This window comes from Trachypithecus francoisi, unplaced genomic scaffold (genome assembly GCF_009764315.1).
Source record: "Trachypithecus francoisi isolate TF-2019V2 unplaced genomic scaffold, Tfra_2.0 Lachesis_group1, whole genome shotgun sequence".
Classification (NCBI taxonomy): Eukaryota; Metazoa; Chordata; class Mammalia; order Primates; family Cercopithecidae; genus Trachypithecus; species Trachypithecus francoisi.
The window spans coordinates 182,804,585-182,830,458 of record NW_022681454.1 but is presented as its reverse complement, the minus strand read 5'-3'; positions in this window follow the sequence as shown (position 1 = coordinate 182,830,458).

Here is a 25,874-nt window from a genome sequence, read left to right as displayed (position 1 = left end):
GTATTATCCATCATTTGAGGGGAATTTCCAGCCAAAATGTTTGACTGGCACTCATGAGGACAGTGACCCTGCACCTGGGTCACTAGTTAATTCCTCTGGATACTTGTTTGGGTCAGAATGAGCTCAAGTGAGTACCAGGCACAAAGCCTTCGCTTTCTGTCTCAACCCAACAACGACCTGTCCAGAAGACGTGATTTGTCATCAGCCCGTCCCCAAGTATCCCACCTATTCACTGAGCCAGCAGGTCATCTCCTGTTCAGCAGTTCAAAATCACCTCCAATTCAGCTGACACACATGAAGTCCATCAATGTCCATTAGCCCAGGACAAGCGTGTCGGTCACAGCGGCTGTCAGTCTAGGCCAAGAGGTCCTGTCAGGGCCATTGTTATTTTTGTCCTGAAGTTAGGTATGAAAGTTACAGTCATGGCAGGTTTTAATTCTTTGTGTCAACAAAGACAATGGACAGTCACCCAAACTCAGTAACTCTGTATTTTAAAAGCTGTAAGAAAAGCACATGTGATAAGCTTATCAATATTTCTGATATATTATTCAACTACTTTGGTCCCTGTGTATCTTTGATTAGGGGTCAGCTTTTAGATTAGGTGGATTAGATTGACTAGGGCTTTTGAAAATTGTTACTTATATTTAGATATCTCTACAATGGACACACAGTTGTTTGGAGAAATGAGTCTGATACCCACGATGAAAGCAGAAATGGGGCGTAACATTTTTGTTGTTTCTATGATCTTTTAATGAACAAGAATGTTAGGCCGGCTCTATTTTTTTTGGAGATAAATGGGTGGATGGAAATAACACCTTCAGCATGTATTGCTAACACTCATTTGTAATGATCACACATAATGCCTGGTTGATTACTTTTTTAACGTCTTTGCATATTATAAGCCCCTAATGAGCCTGTGGCCTACGTGGATGCAGAGGCCCATTCAGTGTGTCGTTATGCCTCCAATAATACAACTAACATGAGTAGTAATGAGAGGAATACATTGATAGCTCCCATCCATTGAGTTCTTACGTTGCTCTCGGCATAACGCTAAACACTTGCCATATGTGTCTTAATCAACCCTTAAAATCAATCCATGAGGCAGCAATTATTTTGTGTTTTTACAGACAGAGGACCAGAAGCGTATATACTTATGCTCATATTTTGCTAAAAGAAAAGGTTTTCTCCTTTTTTTAAGTGCATTTGCAAGGCAGCTCTTTAAAACAAAGCACATGCATTCTATTTTTTTTTTATTTTACGGCTGCAACAGCAGTAGCACTAGTAGCAGTTTGCTGTTTATAATCTCCCTTCTCAATTCGACTGTTTGCGTTTTGAGTCCTCTTGCTCATATTTGTGTTGTTAATACCCATGGGCACCTCTCAGGTGTCAGCAATACAATGTCGAGGGATAAGTGGGGAGAATTGTTGTGATCTTGCGTCTTGTCCCTAGAGGATCGCTTCTCTGTAAGAGGGATGTGTAATTCAGGACTCCCCAAACGAGAAATCAGTATGTGTGGAAATACTATAAAGAGGTTTCACTGTAGCGTACGTTGTAATAATTTGCAACATTTGCTCCGATGCATACCCTACATGGTAGGGCAATTACACAGGTAATAAACCTCATATCTGAAAACACAGAGCACATAATACCCAGCCTTTTCATGCACACTTGATTTCTCCTGATTTATTAATAACTTTCTCATATTTAAGTGATTTTCCTTATTACGCATTGCTTTGTATCTCACTGTGGCATGGCCTTAGCTCAACAGTTGCTAAAATTCTCCCACAAGACTTATTAACTCGACATTTGCTTAGAGGATGTGTTCTGCCTTGTGGCTAATGATATAGTTGCACAGTAAGAAAGAAGGATGAAAGCAGAAACACACAACAGGACATTGAGAAGTGGATAAACAACAAATAAAAATGTAGGGAAACGAAAACCAATTCATTCTCTCTTGTTTTGCAAAGAGTTTTAAGCATACCATGACATTTTGAAAGTAGAAAACATCCCTACAAAGCTGTATCGAACACCATCCTAATCGCAACACCACAGTTCTTCAAGTGGCAGGTGATCAATTCTAACCGAACATTAACATTTGGTAAAATGGTACTTAAAATACAAATGATAAAGGAACCGAAGCCCCTGGCATTCTCAGTTTATAAACCAACTTGTTTACCTTTATAGTTTAATCACATGATAGTGTTATCACCAAAGAATGTAAGTTCTCATCTTCATTTCACGTTCAGTCTGTTTTTAATGATTGCATTTGTTCATAGAGACCAAATAACTGTGGCAATGGTCACATATGACACTGAATGAATGCTAAATGTGGACTTGTTTTTGCTGCTAAATAATTTGATTTGTTCCTGTTTGTTCTATTTAATTACTGAGGCAGGTGACATACCCAGATATGTTTTTCTTTTTTTTTTTTTTTTTTTTGAGACGGAGTCTCGCTCTGTCGCCCAGGCTGGAGTGCAGTGGCCGGATCTCAGCTCACTGCAAGCTCCGCCTCCCGGGTTCACGCCATTCTCCTGCCTCAGCCTCCAGAGTAGCTGGGACTACAGGCGCCCGCCACCTCGCCCGGCTAGGTTTTGTATTTTTTTAGTAGAGACGGGGTTTCACCATTTTGGCCAGGATGATCTCGATCTCCTGACCTCGTGATCCGCCCGTCTCGGCCTCCCAAAGTGCTGGGATTACAGGCTTGAGCCACCGCGCCCAGCCAGATATGTTTTTCATAATTAACCTTACGGCAAAAGTGAAAGTGAATCTCTTTCTACAAGTGCTGATAAAAACAGACAGGACTTTTAAAGATTTGAGTAGTTTGAGTCCCAGTGGTTCATTAAACTCTCTTTGTGAATGGAATAAGTATTATTTATCATTCCCAAGCATCTAATACTTACAATTTGTTAACTCTCCTTACTTTAACTTACATATATTAATTCTAATTCCCAAGAGAACATTTTAGGAACAGATGCTATTATTCCCCTTCTTTGGGAGAAGGAACACAGGGCCAGAAGAGTTCAGTGACTTCCCCAGAACATCAATAAAATAAACATTATAACTTCAGATTTGAACCCAAGTCTTTCTATGGATAAAGACCATTCTCTTTCCAATACATCATTCTACCTCCTAGTTTATGTAAATTGGAGCAACCAAGTCTGTTTCAACTTGTTTCTAATTTGTGAGTAAGCTCTTCAATATTTTCTAAAACAATTAGCCACTATCCATAAATAATCACAGTTGGAATAGATAATTAAACAAACAAAAAGTCTCTTTTCTCTCATTACAGGTGCGAACATGGTTATAATAGGTCCATCAAATGTGTAACTTACTTCTCCAAACTCCACAGATATCTCAGAATATCATGTGAGTTGTGCACGGCTGACTATTTCCATCTCAGAGTTTCTAGTACTTACTTCTGGTTACAAGAAAATGGCTGGCCATCCGAAAGCTCAAACTAGACAACTTCAGTTTTTCATGTACTGGGATATAGTGTGTAATTAAAACTCTCCAGCCAAACGAAGCATAAATAGAACAGACTAATATACGCCAAAGAAACTTCCTCCTGGCAGACCTTATAGAAACTCCATTGTCATTAAAAATCGGCACTGGACAAAATAAGTAATATTGCACATGTAACCATAAGTCCGTGTGCAGTTTAGACAACAGTTTCTCCTTGTGTCATTCAAACAGGTTTTTCATACGTAGTCAGTAAAGGTTACAGTAGTGTAGCTTTCAAGTGGGAAGTGACTCTTTAAAGATTTCTCGACCGCGCGGTGGCTCATGCCTGTCATCCCAGCACTCTGGGAGGCCAAGGTGAGTGGATCACCTGAGATCAGGAGTTCGAGACCAGGCTGACCAACATGGTGAAACCCTGTCTCTACTAAAATACAAAAATTTGCTGGGCGTAGTGCTGGGTGCCTGTAATCTCAGGTACTTGGGAGGCTGAGGCAGGAGAATTGCTTGAACCAGGAGGCGGAAGTTGTGGTGAGCCAAGATCGCACCACTGCTCTCCAGCCTGGGCAACAAGAAAGAAACTCCATCAAAAAAAAAAAAAAAAGGAAAAGAAAGAAAGAAAAAGAAAGATTATTATTTCTGTTTCTAGACAGACAAAAAAATTGTAGTGAAAAAATTCAAAAAGAATTATTGCCCCCAATTAGCAATTTTTTAGTGCCCAGTTTAATGACATTGTTCCTAGCCCCACCAAAATGAGAAGACATTTGTTACGTAGAATGGACATTACTGTCCCCTTCAAGGAAGAACAGGGCTGGCCGGTGGAGGGTGGTGGCATTACAATTCATCGGGAAAAGTTTTCAATTAAATGATTGTTAAGGCTCTTTCCAAGTCCCAAATTCTACACTTCTTTATTTTAGGAGTAAAAGCCTATTTGTTTATCAAGAGACCTTAGGAAAACATTTCTCTAAGGTGTGCTATCACTGAGTGGGGCTAATGGGACGGACGGGAGAAATAAACCCCTGGCCAGGAGGCTGGAGCTCCGTAGTCCTGCATTAGCCAGGAATGGAGGATTAAGCTGGTTGGAATAATTTGAGTTCTTTGTTTCTCAATACTTCTTTTTAACTTGTAAAATGGGAGTTGGAAAACTGACTCTAGGGAACTGACAAAAAATAAAATAAAAGAATTGGTTGGCACAGGTGAGTGTATACCTGGATGGCAGTGGCGACGGCTAACAGATACTGTAGCTGTGTCAGAGCACTCCGTGGCCGTCATGAAGCAAGGCTATCTGGATTGGAAGGCTGTCCACCCGAGACCCTGACTCCACTCTCACACTCACCATCCCAAGCAAGACTGTTGACCAGTTTGAGCTGTAGATGCCTCATGTGTAAATAAGGGTGTGGGAGAGATGCCTGCAGAGGTTATTCTCTTTTTGACCTCTGAAAACACTTGTGCTCTCAGACAGAAGAGTTGGAACTTAAGTTTCAAAGAGATGGAAGCAAGGGTGACACCAAAAATGTCCTAAAATTGAACCAGAATAATGGGAAGCCTCCAGAAACAAAGGTATGTTTTACTTTTCATTCTTCAACATATTTTCTCATCTTAAAGCGCTTTATAAAGTTGTCTTTTCTACTTCAGAGTAGGGAAGTCATCACCTTTTTCTTAGAAATTTTGTCAGCTGAGTTTTCATACACTTTCAACATTGAGAGGATAGATGTTTTGAGTTTATATTTTAGTACTGATTGGTACTTGGTTTGTTGAGTAAAGTGGTTGAGGAAAAAAAGTTTTTTTTTTTTATAAGAAGGAGTTTAAAGGTGGCTTAGCATTTTAGAAAAGTGGTTGTCAGATACAGAAAACCAGACTCACATGTCTTAAACAGTGAATGGAGTTAATTGACTCACAAATGAGATAGTCCAAGGACAGACTGGTCTTTAGTCAAAGTGTGAGCGGATTTCTGTCCCCATTTTTGGGGGGATTTCTTTGTATCTCCATCGATTGCCTGACCTCTTTAGCTTGAAAATGCTTTCCTTGTGGTCATATGATCGCTGTCAGCTTTTTTCCATACCCACTATAAGAAAGGTGACCACTGTCCTCCACTGTTGAACAGATGTCCTGGTTTTGCTTTCACTGGACCACATGGAGAGGTCCAGATTGAACTAATCTATAGCCACAGCAATGCCTGGTATTGGTTTAGGAGTGAGGTAGATGGAACAATGATGAAACAATCTTAATGACAAAACAGCATAATCAGAAAGCAGGGTATACTCTTGGATCTGAGGATGAAGCAAATCCCACCCAAACTTTCTAGTTACTACATTATGAAGTGGAGAATAGTGGAGAACGCTGGTTGGTAAGATAACCCCAGTAACCACTGCAGAGTTCTGCCACTACAGTCAATGTTATCAAGAGAAGTCAGCTGGACTCCATGCCTTCATCAAATTATCGTGGTAGAAAGAATTTAAAGACAACTAGTCTCACCTTCATACTTTACTAATGATGAAACTAAAGGTCCAAAGGTTTAGATAGCTTGACCAAGAGAAAGTAGCAGATCTGGAAGTGGCTCCGCCTCACTGACACTGGTGCAATCAGCTTTCTACTAGATGCCACTCATTTATTCATTCATTCATTATGCAGTGAGCATGGCTGTCTCCAGCATGCTCCTGAAAGGTGTCTGCCTTCAGGGCCCACTTCAAAGGCCACCTTCTCCGATGATAATTTTTCAGTCTTTTAGTTAAAATTATCTCTCCATATTATGCACGATCATAGCATTTGGTGCCTCTTTCAGTTCCCTTCTACTTCTTCTTATTAATGTTTTTCTTTATCTCTCCCACTGGAATGAGAGTTCCTTGAGCAAAAAGGCTGTGTCCTGTGCATCTGTCTATCCTTCTGAGAGCTGCCCACAATTTCAGACATGGTCTGCATATTAACATTTGAATACATGCGTAAATGAATATATAATTTTTGGCAATGTTTTGGCTCAGGAAATGGTGACTGGAGAATTTATTAGTGGTAGACAGTCTGTCTTTTTCTTGACCCACAGCATTATGTTAATGTCTCCTTAGTAGCTAGAATTGAACCAGACTTGCTTTTGTTGACCCAGCATTTGGACTCAGGCAAATGCTGATGCAGATGAAGTTTGCCTTTGCTCCTTCCACACCATCCTTTCCAGCATCACTTTCTCCTGAAGGTCCCGTGTGCGTAGACAGCAGTGTCACAAGTAACTTTCCACAGCCCTATCGAGATGTAAATCACTCTGTTCTATTCCAACAGACTCTTCTAGGAATCATTTGAGATAAATATATTCTAACTTTACGTTCCTAACACTCTCAGAGGTATCTGATTTTTATAGGCCCTTTGGAGGTAGAAGCTTTAAGACATCTAAATTAAATTTTGAGTTTTAAATAGCATGATATGGTCACAGTGTGACCTTTAAACTCTAGATGGTCTTCTTTTTCCTTTCTCTACGTAATTTTCGTTTCTACTTGCCCATCCATAAGGCCAGCCCAGCCTTTATCACGTGATGGTTCATCTCACAGTATCCCCTGGAATTACATCATAGTGGGGAAGGAGCGGGCATTGAGAGGACATAGCAAACTTTCCTACCAAGAAGTACACCTAATTGGACCTACTGGGACTCCAGTCTTCTTTGGAAAATGCAAAAGTGATGCTATATTTGTTATGAGAGAAGCTGAAATTACCTGCAACACAAGTGTCAGTGCCTCAGACTCACAGCAGAGATGCCGCAGATGCTGTTATGCAGGACAGAATCTATGTTTATTCAAAGGCCACACATTTCTGGGGACTGAATCTGCTGAGAGAGAGAGATCTTGAAACATATTGAGATGGGTCCCTTCTGTCTGTCAATAGTGCATTATGACCGATTTGGATAGGGGAGTAAATCTTCAGTTGCAAATGAGATAGCTAAAACTTGTAGTTTATCTTTGCTGTCTTGTTACCACATATCAATGAGTACCTTTCAAGTGAAATGAGAATGGTCTCCAAGAGCAATTTTTACCACACCATTAGAATTTGTGTATATGAAATAAGAGTAAATTATTTCATGGACAGTCCACTTGTAGGAAAAAAAAAATGACTGATTTTTTAAAACTCTACCCTTGCCTTAGATTATTTGTTACTTTCCTTTAGTTTATGCTACTTTTTTTTTTTTTCAGAAAAGAAAGTATGGATTGACTTCTTAATATGTGTCCAAACAGCACAGGCTTGGATATAACAATAAGAGCAGGAAATACAAATGGACTGTTAAAAGGAGTATTTACAGTGGAAACACAATAAAAAGTGTGGCCTCAAGCTGTGTTTATATTCGTATGTTTTCAGGACTTTTGACATTTATAACCCTTTTGGCTTTAAAATTCAATTTTCATACTTCATCTAAGTGATAAGGTGTATTTCTTTGGACAAGGTCTAAGAAAAATAATCTTTTCAGTTATTTTGAGTTATGAAAAAAATGGGTGAACCAATAACTAACATGATTGAATACAAGCATTTCAAATGTGGCATGTGGCTAAGCCTCCAAAGCAACCCCTGCATTTAAAGGAATATATACAAAGAGGTACACAAAATGCTTCTTCTAAGAGCCTTGCTGGCATTTACTGAAGTTTGATTCCAGGTTAAAAGAGGCATTGTCATTGCTTGTGCTAGGTGTGACTTACTTCCAAACAAAACATTTAAGGACACATGATTCTTAAAAATAGTAATTTGGACTTTGAAAAAATACAAAATCATCGATACATTTTGTACATCCTTCACATTCGCACTTCAGATGACAGAGGATGCTTGAAACAGGATGGAATTCTCTTTGAACATATTCAGGAATATTCATTCTATCTTACTCATTTCCCTCCCGATACTTTGAATATGGAGAGCACCCTTTCCACCTAATCATTTTTTGGATGGAAATAGAAATAAGCCAATCTACATTTTTTGTTTTTGTTTTAAGACAAAGTCTCCCTCTGTCACCCAGCCTGGAGGGCAGTAGCATGATCTATACTCACTACAAACTCCACCTCCCGGACTCAAGCAATTTTCCTGCCTCAGCCTCCCAAGTAGTTGGATTACAGACGAGCCCCACCACAGACTAATGTTTGTACTTTTTACAGAGATTGGGGTCCCACCATGTTGCCTAGGCTGGTCTCGAACTTTGGTACTCAAGTGATCCGCCCACCTTGGCCTGCTGGAGTGCTGGGATTACAGGTGTGAGCCACTGTGCCTGGACTCTACACCATTTTTATTCTTCCTCTTCAAGCTCCATGTGGAGCAGACCCACATCTAGTGATATGGTAACAGTTTATTTATTTTTTGCTGCCAGAGATTTTATTTTTCAACAAAATAAAATTTTAAGAAAACAAAAACTTACCCATTTAGGTGTTAAAAGACTTTCTGTTTTAATAAGTTTGTGAAAAAAACTTTAAAAATGCCTCACAGTTCATTCCTTCTCTTTCTCAAAAAGCGGATCTGATAGCCATAAAATTTTGTAGAAGGTCACGGTCATTTATCATGTCTTAATTAATGTAATCTGGCCAGGCGCGGTGACTCACGCCTGGAATCCCAGCACTTTGGGAGGCCGAGGCGCGTGGATCACGAGGTCAGGAGATGGAGACCATCCTGGCTAACACGGTGAAACCCCGTCTCTACTAAAAATACAAAATCAGCCGGGAGTGGTGGCGGCGCCTGTGGTTCCGGTTCCTCGGGAGGCTGAGGCAGGAGAATGGCGGGAACCCGGGGGGCGGAGCTTGCAGGGAGCCAAGATGGCGCCGCTCACTCCAGCCTGGGCCACAGAGCCAGACTCCGTCTCAGAAATAAAATAAAATAAAATAAAAAAATAATGTAATCAGCTAAAATATAGCCATGTTTTGGGATCAGGTAAGTAAAGTTATTTTACACTACAGTATGAAACTGAATATTTTTTGTTCTATTTTGGTAGCCGTTGAATAATTTAAAATGATTTTCCTGGCTCTCTGTGTAACCACCCAACAGGCTCACCTTGCCCACTGTCTAGACAGAGCCAACTTATCAAGACAGGGTGACTGCTATAGAGAAAGTTATTCAGGCAGGAATAACTTTGGCTGTGCGGAAGCCTGGAGCTTTACTGTTCCTCAAATCAGTCTCCCAGAGAATTTGGGATTGGAGTTCGTAAGGATAATTTGGTGAGCAGCGGGCCTGTGAATCAGGAATTCGGATTGGACAGAGATGCAATCATGGGACGTCAAAGCTGCTCTCTTGGCTGACTCAGCCCCTGGCGCTAGGGGCGGGGCACAGAGCAGACGGGGCAGTTTACGATCTAGGTGGGGCCAACTGATCCATCCAGTGCAGGGCCTGCAAAATATCTCAAGCACCCATCTTAGGTTTTACAACAACGATGTTATCCCCAGAAGCAATCTGGGGAGGTTTAGAATCTTGCAACCTCTCGTGCATGACCATAATTTCTACTCTTAAGACTAATTTGCTAGTCTCGCGAAGGCAGTCTAGTCCCCAGGCAGGAGGAGGGTTTGTTTTGGGAAAGGGCTGTTGTCATCTTTGTTTAGAAGCTAAAACATAAATTAAGTTCCTCCCACAGTTAGTTCGGCCTACACTCGGGAATGAATGAGGACAGCTTGGAGGTCAGAAGCAAGATGGAGTCCGTTAGCTCAGATCTTTTTCACTGTCATAATTGGCTCAGTTATAATTTTTGCAAAGGTGGTTTCATGAGTGTTGTTTGTTTGTACCTTTTTATGTGATATTCTCTCTTGTCTCTCACTTTTAAGCTGTCATGTTTTTGTTTCTTTACATGGTGTTGTTCTAGTGGTCATTTATTCCTTCTAAAGCATCGTTTATAATTTTCATTGAGCTGGATAACAGAATAATTCAGTCTCTTAAAAAAATCAGTCCTTTTAAAGTATGAATCTGATTGTGTTAACATTTCTGCTCAAAACCTGCAGTAACTTCCCACTTCACACAGTGCAAAAGCTATTCCCAAAGGAGGGTGGCCAGGGCCTCCAGAACCTCCTCCTCTCCCCGCCCTTAACCCCAATCCCTGTCATTTCTGTGTCCCTGGCTCTAGCTCTTTTTCAGCACACTCAAGCCTGCTGAGTCATTTGTTATCCCGGAACCCGCCATGCACGCTCCTGCCTTAGAGCTTTTGTAGGGCTACTTCCTCTTCCTAAAGGCTACTTCTTGTTCCTAAAATGCTCTTCTCCAGATAGCCCCCTGCCTAACTTGTTTGCACCCTTTTAGCCTTTGCTGAAATTTCACCTTCACAGTGATATCTAACCTGACCCATGCCCCTATTTAAAGTTGTCGTATGTGCACTCTCCACTACTTGCATGTCTGCTACTCTGCTCTATTTTATCCAAAGTATTGATCATCTTAGAACCTGCAATATACTTCACTTATTTATTATGCTTTTTTTTTTTTCTTTTTCCCCTGCTAGGAGGCTAGGATATTGGTCTGTTTTATACACTGAAGTATCCCCTAGCACTGGGGTGTCCAATCTGTTGGCTTCCCTGGGCCACACTGGAAGAAGAATTGCCTTGGGCCACACAAAAATACACTAACACTAACAATAGCTAATAAGCTTAAAAAACTCATTAAAAATACCGTAATGTTTTTAAAAAGTTTTCAAATTTGTGTTGGGCTGCTTCAAAGCTGTCCTGGGCCGCATGCAGCCTGTGGGCTGCAAGTTGGACAAGTTTGCCCTAGCAGATAAAATAGTAGAATAGCATGTAGTATACAGTAAACATCAGAAACATTTTTAAATGTAATGAATACATTTTCAACATGAGTTCATGGTTTTAAAAGTCAATAATATCTAAAATTGTTTGGGCTGTTCATGAATAATTTTTAAAATTTTTGTCAAAATGACTTTGTCATTTATTGTGACTGCTCAGATTCCTTCTGTGCTTCATCTGAATAGGGAGATTCTTTAAAAGTACTTCAGCTTGAATTAGTAAAATTTGCAGATACCTGCTCTTTGAATAGAAAATATATCACTCTTAATAGAAAGTGAAGTTGTGTGATCCAAAACCACAGTCTCACTGTATTTTATTAGTAAACTTTAGAAACAGGAGAATAGAAGAATGCTTAATATGCATTTATTATTTACTGTCTTTATTGTTATTATTTGGTTACTATAGGAAAACAGTCAGATATTTTAGAAACAATTAAAATTTAAAAATCCTCCAAGGTCAACATCTTATGGATTCCTCACTGAAATAACTCTCTTGTAATACTCAATAGATATAACAGTTTGACTTAAGTTGGAGATAAATGAGACTTTTGGTAAATCACTGCCTCTTACATCTAATTAGCCTGAGCTAGTCATATTGGCATATTCATTCCAAAAGACTGGAAAATGTAGTCTGTATCTCTGCAATAATGTACATAGGACTGAAAAAGGATTGATTTTGGAGTTACAACATAGACATTTCAACCTGACTGGGCTTCTCATGCCTGCGTTTTCTGTGTTAGCAGTAAAACGTTTCTAACGTTCTGACTTCAGTGAGTGGGACTATCTGAAGATGTAGTCTGAGGTTTGCCTTAGAGCAGGAGGGATGAAGGAAGACAGCAAGTGTTTAATTGATTTGCATTGAAATAATTTCATTTGGTCCCACTCTGACCCTAGTATGAGAGAAACCTCGTTCTTGCCCTGTTTCCTATTTCTTTTAATTAATTATTTTATTCTATTCCTGCTTTTCAGTAATTCTTATCGTCTACTCTGTACCCAACTTCGTTAACTTTCCTGTTTCAGCAATAACTGGATTTCTATTTATGGATTCCAAATTGAAGAGCACAGATCCTTAATGGCAGCCGCGATACCACCCTGAGTCTGCTGTTCTGACTTTCTTGCTCTCTACTTATTGCCTTTAAAATGTGTCAGTCCATTTGCATTGCCATAAAAAAATCCCCGAGTCTGGGTAATTTATAAAGAAAAGAGGTTTAATTAGCCCATCATTCTGCAGGTTGTACAAACACAGCACCAGTGACTGCCTGGCTTCCGTCGGGGGCCTCAGGAAGCTTCCACCACGGAAGAAGGTGCATGGGAGCCAGCACATTACGAGGCAACAGTGAGGGCAAGAGAGAGAAGGTCGACGTGCCACAGACTTTTAAATAACCAGATGTCACGTGAACTCAGAGCAGAACCCACTCATTACCAAGGCAGCAGAACGAAGCCATTCATGAGGGATCCACCCCCATGGTGCAGACGCCTCCTATCAGGCCCCCCCCTCCAAGACTGGAGATGACATTTCAACCTGAGATTGGAGGGGACAAGTACTCAAACCATATCATTAACCCATCCCTCCCAAACAGAAATCGAGATTGGAGCAGACAAATACACAAACCATGCCATTAACCTATTCCTCCCTAATAGATATCCAGGACCTTGGACTCGGTGTCTTGGCATCCAATTGCGAGCTTTCATTTTGCCACTGCAAACAGGTATCTCAGTTTTGCAACATCTTAAGATTTCTCTTTTGCCATTTCTATTACTAAAATAAACACCCTTTTGCTTTGCTTCATTTAAGAAACTCCAGGTTATTTTCTTACCAACTGGATATGTTTAGAATTTTGTTCCGGATTCCTCTGGTCAGGATTTTCCTGCTGTCACTTGGGTTCTGGGCTTATAACATCTTCCTGAACTATTGTTTTATAAAATATTCTGCAAAAATAATAATTTCAGGATAAAAATAAGCTTATGTAATTCATACATCAGGAAGGATAACATTTTTAAGCTGCTCATGAGAAAACAAACATACAGCAAAATTTAAATAAAATGTAAACAGATGCAATTATGAGTCAAAACTAATGCTACTTGAAAGAATGTTCTGTGAAATGCAGTTGCTCTTCAGTCTCCATGGGAGATTGCTTCCAGGAGCCCTTGTGGATACCCAAATCCATAAATGCTCAGGTTCCTCAGTACTTTTAAATCATTGTCATGTACTCTATGCATAAAGATTATTTTCAAAATGCTAACAGCAATTATTCTATATACTCATCATTTTGAACTACTGGGGCATCAATGTATCAAGCACGTATCTGTGCCATATGTGCTTACAAATTTTCTTAGAAGTGGAATCAATAAGCATTGAACTCCTCATGATGCACAGTACTTGGTGTGCAGCTTAGGGTTCCTCTTGCCTATAAGGGCCCAAAGCCTGTGGACATATTTAAACAAGCTTATTATTATACCTTCTTATACTCTCATGCAGGATTCTTTCCAGCTGTGTTAGTTGCTCTTTGTATTATAGATTTCAGGCCATAATGCTTGCTTTTAATATTTCAACCCAAAATGTAGCATAGTGTCTTAGCACACAGAAGGACTGTAATGAGACACAATGGAAAGTATTGAGGGGTGACCTTCTGCCCACCTGCTTCTGGCTCTTGATGCATGTGTTATCCATGCAGAAATGTCAGGTAACTCTCCACCGGCCTCTTACTAAGAAAGAGACTTCTGAGCTTAAGAGTCCACCTTTGATTTTCTCTACCACTCTTTTGGATAAGACACTTGAACTACACATCTGGCTGAGTTTATTAAACTCCCTGAAATCTCCAATGCCAGGAGACCAGCTCTGTTTGCCCGGCCCAGACAAGTAGCATCAGTCCTTCCTAAGAAAGTTGCTGTGAGCACAGAAAATATCTTTCAAGTCTCATCAGATAAATTTCGGCAGATGAAAAATATTACGATGTTGTTCTAGAGAATATGAAATTACAACACAGAGAAGTGTTCATATCACATCTGAAAACTGAAATCAATTCATGTTTCTTTGTTTGTTCATTTTTCTTTTCCTTTTTTTCTTTTTTTTTTTTTTGAGGCAGAGTCTTGTTTTGTCGCCCAGGCTGGAGTGCAGTGGTGTGATCTCAATTCACTGCAAGCTCCACTTCCCAGGTTCAAGCGATTCTCCTGCCTCATTCTCCCAGGTAGCTGGGACTCCAGGCCCCCGCCACCACGCCCGGCTAATTTTTTGTATTTTTAATACAGATGGGGTTTCACCGTGTTAGTCAGGATGGTCTAGAACTCCTAACCTCGCAATCTGCCTTCCTCGGCCTCCCAAAGTGCTGGGATTACAGGCGTGAGCCACCACAGCCGGCCCAATTCATGTTTTTCAAGATGAACATTCTGGAAGTTCATGTTGCTTTGTTTCACCTGAAATGGATTGCACCGGAATAGGAAAGATGAAGCAATTTGGTTTTTAAGGGTTCAGGCTTACTTGGATTTGAAGTATTGCTCAGCGAGCACACGCATCTCTGTTTAACTGACGGCCTGTCGTGTATTGTGGGCCCCAATCTGCCCAACTGCAATACACGGTGTGGAAGCGGGGCTGCCTGATGAGGGTGCCCAGATTTCCTCACCTGGAGGAAATGTTCTATCAGGCATGTAGTCATTTTGTGCTTGATAGTGAGTCCAGGGCTTCGGAGTTATCCAAGCAAGTCTTGCCTGCAAGAGGAAATACAGTTCCTGTTGGAAAATATGGTTTCTGTCTACCAGGAACAGATTCCAATCCTTATTTCACACTGAAGTCATATTTACTGAATGTCCTTCTATTAGTCTGAAGTGGTTTGGACTTCGGTGGCATTTGGGTTTGTCCTACGCCCTGTCTGATGTGCATACAGGTCATCTCTTTCCTCCAGGCAGCAGTCTCCTGCCATTTTGTTAAGACAGTATTTTAGATGATTTATTTTGGTCATGGTCTGAGACTTCAAGGCAGGGATTACCTGAGAGGCAACTAGCATTTAGTTTGCTTCTCATTTGTATTCTTCCTCGGGTAAAAGAATAAAACACTTTTGCTACAACAGACCAAAAGTCAGATCCCAAAACCTCATTTCTTTCTGAGCTCACAAATTAGATGGCCACTGCGTTTCAGAGTGATCATTAATGTAATTATTAGCATCCCTCCGATACTGTGGAGATCAAGTATTTTCAGGTATGGCCATCTTTCAGACAAATGAAAAAGTCTCTTTCAAGATGCTTTCAGATTTTTTATTTTGAAACGTTTCTTAATTTTTATTTTGTTTGGTTTGGTTTTGAGACGGAGTTTCACTCTTGTTGCCCAAGCTGTAGTGCAGTGGCGTGATCTTGGCTCACCACAACCTCGGCCTTCCAGGTTCAAGCAATTCTCCTGCCTCAGCCTCCCGAGTAGCTGGAATTTCATGCGTGTGCCACCATGCCCAGCTAATTTTGTATTTTTAGTAGAGACCGGGTTTCTCCATGTTAGCCAGGCTGGTCTGGAACTCCTGACCTCAGGTGATCCCCTTGCCTTACCCTCTCAAAGTGCTGGGATTACAGGCGTGAGCCACCGCGCCCAGCATCTTACATTTTTTAAGTTTTAAAAATTGTCAACCATGTATGTCAGTTGTATTCAGCATTTGTAATATGGATTCATTTGAAAAGATTATATGTTAAAAATCAGAGGTGAAAATCTGTTTCTTCAATGATCCAGACAGATCTAAAGAGTGCGATGTTGTATCACATGGAGGCTTGTCCTTTTCATTAACTATTCTTTATCGTGTTCCCTTCTTTGTCATCTCAATATCAAGCCTCTTGAAGGCTGGCAAGATCCCACAGTACATCAATCCATTATGTGGTGGGAGCTATGGGTGGTGGCCATTGAAGGCATAGAGGAATACGTTAACTAAGAAGGAAGCAGAGAAAGTTAACTAATGAATCATACATTGAATGAATAGTGAGATCCCATTGTATACTTCTATTTTGACTTAGCATTTTCCTCCTTTGGAATCAGTTGCTTCCTCCTGTAATTTTATTTGGCCATAATTCTAATTAGGAAACTGACAGAAGAGGCGGCATCTTCTCTTCTTGCCATTCATTCTAATTTTCACTGTGGATATCTGGGCCATTCACTTAAAATCTGGAATTTTAGTTGAATATTAAGCAATATGATTGGAATGGATAATTTCAAAGGACTCTACTTATGTTTTTAGTATTAATACAAATTTTTATGTTGGAGTCTCTGATTTATTCCAAGCATACAATATATTCTTATGCTCCGCCCACAAGATGTACAAATAATAACTTAACGAAGTCTGGAGTTATCAAGCTTTATGTCTTAGGGCACCATTAGTGTTACGTTAAGACATAGAATCAAACTTCATGGATTTCTTCCTCCCCTTCTCGCTTCATCTCTTACTCTTCCTCCTGCATTTCTCCTTTCCATCTTCACAGTTGTTGTTCTCAATTAAGTTATCCTGTAATTCCCCAAATCATATTTTGTTACTGATGTTGATTTTGTTCAATTTAATGTTGTCTTCTCTGAACTTATATGCAAATTATATTGATATTATTGTGTCATTTTAATGGATCAAACTGTCTTTATTTTGTTTTTTAGTAATTTTGGAGTAAAAGCTGGAATGTCAAATAAAGTACTTCTATATGTTACAATGCTTTTAGTGAATACTCAAGAAGATACAGCTTTTGCAATTGCTAAAAATAACATAATAAATATTAATTTGTATTACCAATGTTCTTAATATCTACATACATTTACTTTTAGGTTTAATAAATTTTCTTAACTTTAAGGTCATTCACTATTTTCCACTTGATAGGACATGTTTTGAATTTATACCATAGGGAGTGATAGTGTGAAGGTAGAAATGATTATTGAGAAAAAGTGGAGGAAAAACACATCTTTATTCAGCAATTTGAAAAATAAACACTGGATTGTTCATATGTCAACTTCTGTTTCATATAGAATTCTATTAGTCACCATTTATACAGCACTGAGGTCTCATAAGAGGAAATATTAAACTGCCATAAATTTGCTTTCTGTTTCCCATTACATCATCCTTAAAATATTGGGTCACTCAATTATTTATATAAAAAAAGTCTATCTTTGGGCCAGGCACGGTGGCTCAAGCCCGTAATCCCAGCACTTTGGGAGACCAAGGTGGGCGGATCACGAGATCCAGACCATCCTGGCTAACACGGAGAAACCTCATCTCTACTAGAAATACAAAAAATTAGCAGGTGTGGTGGCGGGCACCTGTAGTCCCAGCTACTCAGGAGGCTGAGGCAGGAGAATGGTGTGAACCTGGGAGGTGCAGCTTGCAGTGAGCCGAGATCGCACCACTGTGCACCAGCCTGGGCAACACAGCGAGACTCCATCTCAAAAAAAAAAAAAAAGTCTATCTTTGAATCAAAATGTTTCCATCCACTGTTAACACTTAACACTGCTGCTTTAAAACAATAAATGTCTTAGAAAAATAAAGGAAGAATAAAAAAATTTTAAGAGGAGGAGGAGCAAAAGACTGCTTCCTAGTACTATAAATGCAATTTATAGAGACATAAAGAAAGACGTGATGGGAAATATGGTCTCAGGCCATCAAGAATAGAGGGCTGGGAACCAGCAGGAGGCAGTAGCTGGGGTAGGGTTCTTTTCCAGGTGCAGTGTAGCATCTTCCAGAGTGGCTCTTTAGATATTCATTGGTTGACTTTCCGTGACCTTTGTGACCGTAGGTGGCAGGCATCGTTTTTTTTCCTACTCAGTATCTCTTCCATTCTTTTGTGTCAGAGTTCCGTTGTTGAGTTCCTGGGGCCTCAGGGAATGGCACCCTGTCCTTGGTCCATGGAGTGGCACCCTGTCCCTGGCCCGTGGAGTGGCACCGTGTGCATGGCCCGTAGAGTGGCACCCTGTCCCTGGCACCATGTGCCTGTCTCATGAATACATTATTTTTCATCAAAGCCAGTGTTTGTAATTTCCATTCCTTTGATCAGTGGCTTGTATAGCGCTTGATACGTAACTTACTATGTCACTTCTGGCGAATGAAACTTGAGAAAAGATTTAAAACAGACAAAAGCAGAGGCTGCTAGAAAAAAAGATTTTCTCAGGTATAAGAAAAAGAACTGAAAGAGAGGGTCCCACCTCTGCTGTATCTGGATGTGATCATCTTGCCATCAGCCTGAAGACGAGATCAATAGAGGGAAAAAGACAGAGCCAGGAGAATTATAGAAAAATGAGCAATGTTCTCACAATGCCATGACAAGAGTTACCCGATCTCCGAACCTATGTTTGAGCTAATACATGTCTATATTATGGAAGTTCATTTGAGTTTGTTTTTCTATTATTTAGGTCAATATTTTCTATCTGATAAAACTTTTTTAAAAAAGTGAAATAATGGCTAGGCTTGTCTGTGAAATTTTTGTTTTGATGATATCCGGTTTTATATAAACATTGTTAGTTTTCATTACTTTAAATTGATTAAATAAAATAAAGCCGAGAACACGTCTTTTTTTAAAATTTATTTTAGCTCTTTTTTTGTTAAATTATACTTTATGTTCTAGGGTACATGTGCACAACTTGCAGGTTTGTTACATATGTATACATGTGCCATGTTGGTGTGCTGCACCCATTAACTCGTCATTTACATTATTAGGTATATCTCCTAATGCTATCTCTCCCCCTCCCCGCACCCCACAACAGGCCTTGGTGTGTGATGTTCCCCTTCCTGTGTCCAAGTGATCTCATTGTTCAGTTCCCACCTATGAGTGAGAACATGCGGTGTTTGGTTTTCTGTTCTTGCGATAGTTTGCTGAGAATGATGGTTTCCAGCTGCATCCATGTCCCTACAAAGGACACAAACTCATCCTTTTTTATGGCTGCATAGTATTCCATGGTGTATATATGCCACATTTTCTTAATACAGTCTGTCATTGATGGACATTTGGATTGGTTCCAAGTCTTTGCTATTGTGAATAGTGCCGCAATAAACATATGTGTGCAAGTGTCTTTATAGCAGCATGATTTATAATCCTTTGGGTATATACCCAGTAATGGGATGGCTGGGTCAAATGGTATTTCTAGTTCTAGATCCTTGAGGAATCACCACACTGTCTTCCACAATGGTTGAACTAGTTTACAGTCCCACCAACAGTGTAAAGTGTTCCTATTTCTTCACATTCTCTCCAGCACCTGTTGTTTCCTGACTTTTTAATGATCGCCATTCTAACTGGTGTAAGATGGTATCTTATTGTGGTTTTGATTTGCATTTCTCTGATGACCAGTGATGATGAGCATTTTTTCTGTGTCTGTTGGGCTGCATAAATGTCTTCTTTTGAGAAGTATCTGTGCATATCCTTTGTCCACTTTTTGATGGGGTTGTTTTTTTCTTGTAAATTTGTTTGAGTTCTTTGTAGGTTCTGGATATTAGCCCTTTGTCAGATGAGTAGATTGCAAAAATTTTCTCCCATTCTGTAGGTTGCCTGTTGTCTCTGACAGCAGTTTCTTTTGCTGTGCAGAAGCTCTTTAGTTTAATTAGATCCCATTTGTTAATTTTGGTTTTTGTTGCCATTGCTTTTGGTGTTTTAGACATGAAGTCCTTGCACATGCCTATGTCCTGAATGGTATTGCCTAGGTTTTCTTCTAGGGTTTTATGGTTTTAGGTCTAACATTTAAGTCACGAATCCATCTTGAATTAATTTTTGTATAAGGAGTAAGGAAGGGATCCAGTTTCAGCTTTCTACTTATGGCTAGCCAGTTTTCCCAGTACCATTTATTAAATAATCCTTTCCCCATTTCTTGTTTTTGTCAGGTTTGTCAAAGAACAGATGGTTGTAGATGTGTGATATTATTTCTGAGGGCTCTGTTCTGTTCCATTAGTCTATATCTCTGTTTTGGTACCAGTACCATGCTGTTTTGGTTACTGTAGCCTTGTAGTATAGTTTGAAGTCAGGTAGCATGAAGCCTCCAGCTTTGTTCTTTTGTCTTAGGATTGTCTTGGCAATGTGGGCTCTTTTTTGGTTCCATATGAACTTTAAGGTAGGTTTTTCCAACTCTGTGAAGAAAATCATTGGTAGCTTAATGGGGATGGCATTGAATCTATAAATTACGTTGGGCAGTATGGCCATTTTCACGATATTGATTCTTCCTGTCCATGAGCATGGAATGTTCTTCCATTTGTTTGTGTCCTCTTTTATATCATGGAGCAGTGGTTTGCAGTTCTTGAAGAGGTCCTTCACAACCCTTGTAAGTTGGAATCTTAGGTATTTTATTCTCTTTGAAGCAATTGTGAATGGGAGTTCATTCATGATTTGGCTCTCTGTTTGTCTGTTATTGGTGTATAAGAATGCTTGTGATTTTTGCACATTGATTTTGTATCCTGAGACTTTGCTGAAGTTGCTTATCAGCTTGAGGAGATTTTGGGCTGAGACAATGGGGTTTTCTAATAGACAATCATGTCATCTGCAAACAGGGGCAATTTGACTTCTTCGTTTCATAGTTGAATACCCTTTATTTCTTTCTCTTGTTCGATTGCCTGGGCCAGAACTTCCAACACTATGTTGAATAGGAGTGGTGAGAGAGGGCATCCCTGTCCTGTACCAGTTTTTAAGGGGAATGCTTCCAGTTTTTGCCCATTCAGTATGATATTGGCTGTGGGTTTGTCATAAAGAACCTTATTATTTTGAGATATGTTCCATCAATACCTAATTCATTGAGAGTTTTTAGCATGAAGGGCTGTTGAATTTTGTCAAAGGCGTTTTCTGCATCTATTGAGATAATCATGTGGTTTTTGTCTTTGGTTGAGGTTGGCAGACCTCCTATCTTCTTCCGCTTTAATCCATCACTTGCACCAACCATGCTAGAGTGATTTGCACCAATCTCATCATGGTGCTCCGACTTAAAGCTGTCCAACTGTGTTTCACCATGTAAATGTGACAGAAAGCTCCTTAGTACAGCTCTTAAACCATGACCCATCTAGCATGATCTCCTTTATGAGTTCAGTTGCTTTACTTGAGGCATTCAAAGCCTTATTGTGCCAAATACAGTCAGGGTACACAACCTACCAAATATTATCAGAGTTCTCACTTCCCTAAAATCCAGTCACATAGACTACTTGCAGTCAGTCTATAGAAATGCTCAGAATAATAATGCAGCAATCAGTTAATCTAAAGATAATAGTTATTAATAACTTTAGATATACTAAGACAAATCTGTGTGTCTGATATCTAAACATGTCTTACAATACTAAAGTTCAACTTTTCATACAAGGTTGTGTTGCTTTCATTCCTTAAAACTTTTAGAACTGATGTCTTGATAACATTCCATAATAAATTGAATAAGAATAAAGCTTCATGTTTTTTCAAAGTAAACCCCACACTGTAACTACATAATCTGAATATGTTTAGCAGATTTCATAATAATAACTATTGCTTATTTATTGCTTATTATGGGCTTGGCACCTAACATAAACAGACATGCACCTGAAATAACGTGTGTCGAGGAGCTGAAATTCACCAGGAGAAGAAAACATTAGACAACCAACTATGTTGGTTGATCACTGTCTTTACCACCATTTGGAACTGTTGTAACTGTCTGAGCAGCAGCACCAGATTACTTTGTTTCTCAAAGTAATGCAAAATTTTATGCTTCCCTAAAACGTTATTATATTTTATGAAGCAATTTGCCTAATGTCGAATTTGTATAATTCTAGAGTATGTAACCTGTAAAGTTTTGAAGGTGGTTATTTCTTCTGAGTCACACAAAGACCCTTTAGCTTTATTGCCTTTCACGTCCCTGTATATTTTCTCCCAGCATCATCCCAATTAGAGTTGAGTGGGTATTAGAAGACTCTCTTTCATTGTGAAATTGTCTTTATATGTTATTGTTTTTCTTATCCTTGGATCCAAGTAAAATCCATTTCTTATAACAGCAAGGAACAAGTCAGCAATAGCTTTATTGTAACTCCTTGAAGGTGTCAGAGAGAGTTTTCGAGCAGGAGTGATGCAGACATCATTTCAGCGGGAATGGGCGGCTGGATGCTTTCAAGCAGGAGTGAGGCAGACGTCATTCTGGAGGGAATGGTCAACTGGATGCACAGTTACACAACGAAGGATGGGTGGAGTGGTCACCTGCAGATGGTGGCAATTCTTGCTGTGGGCTTTTGCTCTCACTTTGAGATCACTCATGTAAACTTGGTGACATATACACACACCTTACATTCTGTGCACAGCTGTTTATATTTTCCCTTTCTATTCCATGTCACAACCTACAAAGCAGCCACAAGATCAGTCTGGGAGAGGCAGTTCGTCTGAATTCAGGAGGAGTACAGGGAACAGGCAGAGCTCTGACATGCAGCCTGAACAGATGGATTCAAGGTCATAAGTCACAGGTGGCCAGAAACCAAAGACAGAAGACCAGTAACCACAGATTTATTCTGGGATCAATGGTAACTCTGCATGATTCTGAATCAGTGAAATTTGGGGATTTCTGAAGCAATTTGTCCTCTTGGAAAGTATAAAACAAGCAGATTATCTCTGCCTGCATTAAAGGGCTGTCTGGATTTGAAAGGATTCTGACCAACAAATACAGTCAGTCTGTCCTCTGCAGATTCCTCAGAAAGCTAACAGAGAATACCGGGAGTATTACCTGAGTAACTTTGGGGGGATCCTGGTTTAAATAAGGTTAACAAGAAACTTTCCTATAAGGATTTTCAGATCTTATAATACATTTCTAAAACATATCAGATCATGGAAGCTTTGAAAACTAAATATCTGGTGGAACTAGTGCTCTGCAGAAAACTTTTTGAGGAAAGAACACCCTATTCAATAAATGGTGCTGGGATAACTGGCTGGCCACACACAGAAGAATGAAACTGAATCCTCATTATTCACCTTACACAAAAAATAACCCAAGAGGGATCAAAGACTTAACATTTAAGACCCAAAACCATAAAACTTCTAGAAGATAACATTGGAAAGACTCTGTAGACATTAGCCTACACAAAGAATTCAAGATTAAGACCCCAAAAGCAAATGCAACAAAAGCAAAAATAAACTAATGGGACCTGATTAAACTAAAATGCTTCTACACAGCAAAAGAAATAATCAGCAGAGTAAACAGACAACCCAGAGTGGGAGAAAATCATTTGACAAAGGACTAGTTTTAAGAATCTATAAGGAACTCAAACAAATCAGCAAGAAAAAAAAAAAATTCCATCAAACAGAGGCAAAGGACATGAATAGGTAATTCTCAAAAGATACACAAGTAGCCAACAAACATATAAAAAAATGCTCAACATCACTAATTATGAAGGAAATGCAAATTAATACCACAATGCGATACCACCTTACTCCTGTAGAATGGCTATAATTAATAAGTCAAAAAATAATAGATGTTGGCATGGACGTGGTAAAAAGGGAACACTTTACACTGCTGGTGGGAATGTAAACTAGTACAACCACTATGGAAAACAGTACAAAGATTCCTTAAAGGACTAAACATAGAACTACCATTCAATCCAGCAATCCCCCTACTGGGTATCTACCCAGAGGAAAAGAAGTCAGTAAATCAAAAAACTGCATGCATGTTTACAGCAGTATAGTTTCCAATTACAAAGACATGGAACTGGCCTCAGTGCCCATCAACCAATGAGTGGAAAAAGAAAATGTGGTATATATACACCATGAAATTCCATTCAGCCATAAAAAGGAATGAAATAGTGTCTTTTGCAGCAACTTGGATGGAGCTAGAGGCCATTATTCTAAGTGAAGTAACACAGGAGTGGAAAACCAAGTATCATATGTTCTCGTTTATAAGTGGGAGCTAAAGCTGTAAGATTGCAAAGGGATGAGAATAACATAATGGACTCAGGACCTCAGGGGGAAGGTTGGAAGGGAGGTGGTGGATAAAAGACTGTGCACATTGAGTACAGTGTACACTGCTCAGGTGATGGGTGCACCAAAATCTTAGAAATCACCACCTAACAACTTATCCACGTAACCAAAAACCACCTCTACCCCAAAAACAATAGAAATAAAAAGAAAAAGAAAAGAAACCTCTTTGGGACACCCTGTGGTAATGGTCTCCTGGCATCCTTAAGGAAGGAAATCTGCTACCTTGACAGGTGCATTTCCAAGTCTCTTCCCTAAGACTTGGCGGGCTGAATCCCTGGTGCGTGATTGTGATTTCACCAGTTGCTTTGTAAAGGAAAACTAGGTATTTGATTTCTCTGTTTTCATGTTACCTCATCCTACTAAGACATTCACTCCCATCAAGTGACCTTTTACCCCATTTTAATTAAATATACTTCTCAGTTCTATACCTGAAGCTAGAAACTGTCTGAATCCTGCATCTCCAGCAGCCTGTCGCCATTTTAATTAAATATACTTCTCAGTTCTATACCTGAAGCTAGAAACTGTCTGAATCCCATATCTCCAGCAGCCTGTCAGAGTATTCAACAGGACAGATATACTTAAATCATACCAGATCTCCTTCTCCCTTCATGGATTGTTTGGCTGATTTGAAAAGCACAATGGTAACTAACACCATTACAGCAATAACAAGTTACTCACACTTCCTGAGACATGATGTGCCAAGCACTGTATTACATGGGCTGTCTTAGTTAGTCTTCACAACAAATCTGACAGGCAGGCACTGTTATTATTCTGTTTTGTAAGTTTAAGGAAAAGAATCTCTTAAAGAGTATGTGACTTGCCCAAGGTTCTTCAAACTGTTGAGACAAGATACTGACCAAGTAGGTTTTCATCAGAGCCCACATGCTTAGTTATAACGATTTCATCTCTTACAATTTACTTGTTGTGTCCACAATAGTATAATTTTTCTAATAACAGAGGCTAATTAACATTTTGGAGTTATCAACTTCAAATTTAAACCCCACTCATTAAGTGTTGTCAAATCCTCCTTATATTTCTCACATTTATCCATTCTTTTTATTCCCATGACGAATACCATATGCTTCCTTTGCTGGATTTTAGCAAAAACGAATCACTAATCTCCCAGGTGCCAGTCTTTTCTATTCCAACAATATTTGCATACAGTTTCCAGATAATCTGCAAACATTGCTCTCACCACATCACCCTCTTACTCAAATATCTTTACTCTTTCTTCTTTAAGATAAATTCCACAACTCTAAGTGGTGTTGCAGAAATTCTAACATTTGCATTTCATTGTTCTTATAAATGAAGCTTCCATTCCGACAAAGAGACCTTCTAATCACAGCCGGGATGTACTCTATAGTCCTGACTCAGGTTTTCACACACAATTACTCCCTTGAGGAATGGACTATCCCTTTCTCTTTATTATCCAAATTCTGTCTGTGCATTATAAATGCACACAAATTTTTAAATAAATAACTACATTAAAATGTCAAAGACTATGTTGGTAGAACTCAATTGTGAGAAATCATTCAAATGACCTTTCCACTCACGCTTTGCCAACACTGCAGTTCAGCTAACATCCTTCAAGGAGATTGGTCTTGCAGCACACGGCTCTCCTGTCCACTTACTAAACAACTATCTGTAGGATAATATTGTTTTCTTGCTATAGTTTGGCTTTGGGAGCTTGCGATAATCCATTTAGGTTATTATAAAGGAACATAAGAGTTATAATAGATTCCTTGAACACTTCTGTCCACTCATTGTTTGACTGACACATAGGAATCCTAAGGATAAACTTTCTACT